Source organism: Protomyctophum bolini, assembly GCF_963924005.1.
Source record: "Protomyctophum bolini genome assembly, chromosome: 19".
Classification (NCBI taxonomy): domain Eukaryota; kingdom Metazoa; phylum Chordata; class Actinopteri; order Myctophiformes; family Myctophidae; genus Protomyctophum; species Protomyctophum bolini.
The window spans coordinates 20,813,706-20,819,705 of record NC_137880.1 but is presented as its reverse complement, the minus strand read 5'-3'; positions in this window follow the sequence as shown (position 1 = coordinate 20,819,705).

Genomic DNA, 6,000 nt, shown 5'->3' with positions numbered 1-6,000 from the left:
CACCGATATGCCCTTGTATAGACTAGAGCCCAGGATGCTGCCACACTGCGGGTAGAGTGAGCCCTCAACCCCACAGGTGGTAAAGTACATCTGCTGGAGTAAGCCATCTGAATGGCCTTCTCAATCCATTGGGACAGCCTGACCTTAGTCACCCATGACCCTAGTACCCCATGCCACAAACAGCTGGCTTCCTTTCCCTGAACAGGCATAAGATGTGTAACCTCTCATCCTCAGCTGACGCGAATGGAGGAGGGTGAAAGGACCTCAGGTCCACTGGCACGATAGTGGCATTGGAGTTCTTAGGGACAAACGCTGCAGGGTTAGGTTCAACTGTCACCCTATAGTCTTGTCTTCATTAAACACTGTGCAGTCCGGCCTTACAGACAAAGCCTGCAAGTCACGTAAGACACGTTTAGCCGTCGTGAGGGCCACCAGCAGGATGACCTTCACCTCAAGGCTTTCAGACCCACTAGGCTGTATTTTGCGTGTCTTAAGTACCAGGTCTTATTCCCTAACTTGAGTAAACTAAAGACCTGGAGGTGTGATCAATGCTCTATGGCCACTCAGAATAGCCAAATGGCATTGATCACGCCTCCAGGTCTTTAGTTTACTCAAGTTAGGGAATAAGACCTGGTACTTAAGACACGCAAAATACAGCCCAGTTGTCTCCAGTGGTTCAAATAGGGTCTCCGAAAGAGCTTGTACCTCGCGGTACAAGTGTGGGGCCACTCGTCCTTTATGAGGCTATATGCACAAGTAATCTTTTATCCTCTCGGTGATAACACCAGAAAGGTACTAAGACTTGTTTACATCGGGGTCCTGTATGGTAGAGAGTATGTACAAATAATACACAAAAAGGAAATCATCATACAGTTAAAGAAAGATGATGAACTATTTTAGCAGTGGGTGTATGTGTTTGTAAGCAAGGATAGTTTGTGTTTTCACAACGTGGCATGAAGGGATGCGGTGTGAGCTTTTAGATCTTCTATTTTCACTAGTTTGGGTCGCGGGCAAACTATTTCTTTTTTGGGTCTTGAGCTAAAGGTTTTGGGAACCACTGCTCTAGCACCTCTCATACATTTCTGTTGTGCCCCTTTTAGCTAGTTTCCAGTTGGGTGATATTGTTCCGATCTCCCATTGTTCCGAAATTACTAACTCTATTTATATCTCTAACCCTAACCCTAAACATGACCGCAAGCACGGGAGCAGCGCATGTTCACCAACCAGCATGTTCGGACTAATGGGAGTTCGAATCTATGGGCAGTGGGATCTATGGGTAGACATCGTAAGGGTGAGCATAGCCTCAGGAAAAGTACATCTAAATATTGTCTTTCAATGAGAACGGCTTTAGATAAAACACTAACTGATGGCGTTCATTCATTCATATGACATATTCCTTTGTATTCATTGAAACGTCATCATAGGATCAATGGGACTGGTCTTACCTTGCTTGCTTGTATATTAGTAAATGTTCTGACCTGGGAGACGTTCCAACAATAAAAACAGCTAATAAGGTCTGGTTCTCTGGGGACGGCAGGCTGCCATCAATAATGCAAACACTTGCACACAGATACAACACACACACTCCAAAAGACTTCAGTAAAGGTACCAGGGTTATTCCCCCCTCCCCCCAGTTATGTTTATAGGTGACAGAGTATTTTCCATGTAAAGTGACTGCCGAAAATGGCAGAAGCAGAACAATATTTACTTTTTGCCTGCCTTTATTGATAGTTACAAGAGAGACAGGAAAGAGACACGCAGCAAAGGTCGTCATGAACGGGACTCGAAAACGCGACACGGTGTCAGGCCAGATATATGTGGCATCCTGGACCACTAGGCCAGCGGACGCCCCAGACACGCAGAACAATATTTATAATAATTGTTTTGCCCTTCTTTTAGTCAGTCCATCTATCTGTAGTCCTCGCACACACATCTTATGGACATGCAGCTTAATAATAATAATAATAATACTAATAAAACTTTATTTGTATAGCACCTTTCATGACATGAAATGCAGCTCAAAGTGCTTTACAGAACAATGGAGAATAAAAGAAAAGCAAGGCAACAACATAAAAAAAAAGCAGTAATGCAATACAGTGAGGACATGAATAACAAAAAATAGAAAATAAAAGATCAATTAAAAGCAATGTTGTAGAAGTGGCAGCTTAGGGCATGTCTAGTTATGTGTGCAACAGATTCCAGTTCTTGATTATTATGACGCAAACCGTATGAATCATGTTGTGCAGGGTACCAGAGGGCAAGGCTGTATTTAGTGGGCAGAACTTGGAGTCTGGCTTTCATTGTAAACTCGAGAATTGATTTGTCAATTATTGTTGCATTTTGTACTTTGTAATGAGACACGGTGTGTGGCTTGAAGTCTCAGACTAGTCCAGTGGTGCTGCAGGCGATTTTGGTAATACACAAACACACAAACAAACACACTAGGAGTGTATCAAATAAAATATCGATTTTAATTTCAGAAATCAAAGTATATCGATATGTAAACAGCAAAATATTGCATCGTTTGACTTTGTAATGTAATCATATCGTTATGGATTGGAAATAATCAGTATCGAATCGTTTTGCAATTCAAATAATCAATTTGATCAATGCTAAGTACTTGTGCAATTTTAAGAAGAAAAAATAAGAAAAAAGCAAAAGAGGGATTTAATTACTTTTCCATTCCAAATAGCTAGACTTATCGATAAATGTGTGTATTCCCTGTGTTCATGTCAAGGCACCATGCATTTGTGTTCAAATACAATGTTCATCTATTTGCCAGAGAATCACTGTTTACTTATTTATATCCATAATAATAAATGTTTCCCTTAAAACTGCACTATCCACAAGTTTAACACATATATTTAATTTATTTGCTAAATATTTACTGTATCGATTTTAAATCATTGAATCGTATCAAACCACCATGATGAACCAATATTGTCCATGTATCGCATCGTCAACCATCACCAACCATCGTCACACACATTTAAACTATTTTATTTATATCCACACAAAGGAAATTGCAAATGAGGACAACTATTTCAAGTGCAGCAAAGTTACATCCACAATATCAAGGCATACAGTATGTCCTCAGTCACGATACAACAAGCATGTCTTGCCACTGAGCACTCCATGATGGGCACAAGGATCAACAATCACAGCAGAGACAGCACAGCACTCTGCCTGCCCTCCTGCGAGTCCTGCCTCGTTTCTGGGTAACCATCCCAAGCTGTCGAAACCCCCTCAAACAACCAATCAGCTGGCATGTTGTCCCATGCTGGATCACCAGCGGAAACAAAGTTCCCACTTCCCAGAACACTCCCGTATTGCTGGCCAGTGTCAAATCGCTCTCCGTGGCATAGCTGATCCCATGGGCCCGAATTCCACCCACTGTTGTTCCGACAGCGGACGGACACACAACTTCCCGGCCGGTATATCATGCATGGGAGGTGCTGCCAGGCAGTGTCTGTATACTCCAGCGGTGCGCAGCGCCTTCTTGTATGCAAGCTTGTGATCATGTTGAAGCACACAGTCCACAGAGGTTGCAAATGCATCTTAAATCTGCATAAATATACTACATTAACGGTGGTAGTTACAACCGAGCAGTTTAACGTCATGCCTAGGGCACGCACACACACACAAACACACACACGCACACGCACACACACACACTTACAAACTCACACCGCCCATATCTGGCCATTGATCCACTTTCACTTAACCACTTTACCGTCTAGTCTTAGCAAAACGGATATGTCGCAACTGTACTTGGACCACTGTTTTCCATATACATAAAAAGTCTTTGCCAAAAAATAATATATGCCTATTTTTGCGCAGTGTTGAGTGTGCGGAGGCTGCTCCTTTTATTCATGCTGTTCCCTTTGGCTCCAGCACCTCACCTGAGTTACTGGCAGATGATGAGCAGTGTTCTTTTTTTCACTATTCTGTGTAAAATTGGCATCCTAAAATGCGCGGACACGCGTGTGCAGGCGTGCGTGTGAGGCTAAGTGACTATGATGCTTTGCGCTGCTCTTCCCTCTCTGTAACCTTGACCTGTTTGGAGGAGCAGACCAGCCTCAGCGGCTGCAGTAGTGCTGTCACTTCTGTTCAGCATCTCCACGCCAACCTTAAGGGACCCCAGGACTGCCCCTGTCCCTGCCTGTCCACATATCCAGCAAGGACCCCCCCCCCCATAGAAGGACCAGCCGATGCCCCGAGGAACAAATACACAAGCAAGCGAACGCACAATCACAAACTCGCATTCAAAAACTGCACAGATATGCCAAGATACACGTTTGCAAACACACACACACACACACACACACACACACACACACACACACACACACATACACACACCGCAGACAGTATAGCCTTGGCTAGCTGACTGGCTGGGCGAGCTGACTTGCTTGAAGGCTGGCTCGTTGGCTGTTGACAAAAAAGCCCACACTCAGCCCCAGCTGGGCCCTGCGGACTCGGAGGACAGTGGCAGGAGAGACAAACACTGGCCTCCAGCCACTCCCAGTCAGTTCTACATATGTCACATGTTAATGACATCAAAATCCCGCCGCCACCCACCCACACAGACTGCTGTGTCGGTGAGGGCAACAGATAACGTAATAAAGTCGTTCCTCCTTGGAAGGCACACAATCTGACTCCCCCACCGAGGCATTCTGTGCCAGGCCTCTGAGGCTTAAACTCTATCCCTATACGTCGCTGCTGCCGGTTGGAACCCTATTACAGTTGGAACAGGATTCCAGTTCAAAAAATGGCAAAAACATGTCACAACTAGATTGGTTGTTTTTACTGATGTCGTGTAACACATGTAGTGAGGATGTGTAATTTATGAAAAAACATACAAAGTTATACTGTGGAGATAGAGGTTTTATGCCCGACAGCGACGACTTCCTCTTATAGTCCTTTATGCTGTATCTGTGTAGCCGACCTCAGACACTTTCCTCAGTGTCAACCACAGATCTTTATCGTCCAACATGGTGTGTCTCCCATAAGGGATTAGGGATGGCCCCCGGAGGTGGTGGGGGGGGGTCACAAGACGATTTTGGAGGTTGCGAATGCACGATGGAAACTGAAAAAAAAAAAAAGAGGAATATGCATTTATTGTATATATCAGCACATTGTTTATAATATTTATGGCATTTTATTTTTTCTTGTGAAATAATGAATATTCACAGCCTTGAGGCTTCCTGCGGTAATTAATTAAGTGGAAGAAAAAAACTATTTGTTGTCTCAGTTCTCTATGTGCACGCACGTGTGCGTGTGTGTTCGACTGCCTCAGAGGAGATCCAAGTAGACATGCACTTTTTCTCAGGAGGCTTTGTGAGACAGAAAGGTTGACAGCCACCTTGCTTATCCAGCCAGTGGTGGAGTTGCATGTCAGCAGCGTATAAACAACGCCTACAGCGTCTTCTACCAGAGTCGTCCATCTGCGGCGAGGAGACACTGCCCCGTCTTTTTTGTGCGCCACGTAATTGATTCCCTCTCCCCCTTTGTATATGCCCGAGCTCCCCTCTTTTTCTTATTCTTCTGTTTTTTTTTAATCGATCACGGTCGTTCCAACTGTTTGTTTTGTCTCTTTCAAATAATGAACCCTGGACCCTATAGGTGAGGCCCCGGCGGATCCCGGGCCCCCGCGCTAAAGGGCTTCTTTTTGTGAGATGGTGTCACGCTCCCTCGTTCCGTGGCGGCTGCGCACTTCTTATTATTCATGGCTCTCTCTCCGTTTGTTGAGCGGGCCTGGGATCAAACAGGCCGATTTGCCACGCCTGACACCCGCTGCTGCTGCTCTGTGTGTGTGTGTGTGTGTGTGTGTGTGTGTGTGTGTGTGTGTGTGTGTGTGTGTGTGTGTGTGTGTGTGTGTGTGTGTGTGTGTGTGTGTGTGTGTGTGTGTGTGTGTGTGTGTGTGTGTGTGTGTGTGTGTGTGTGTGTGTGTGTGTGTGTGTGTGTGTGTGTGAGAGAGAGAGTGAGGGAGAGCTAGGC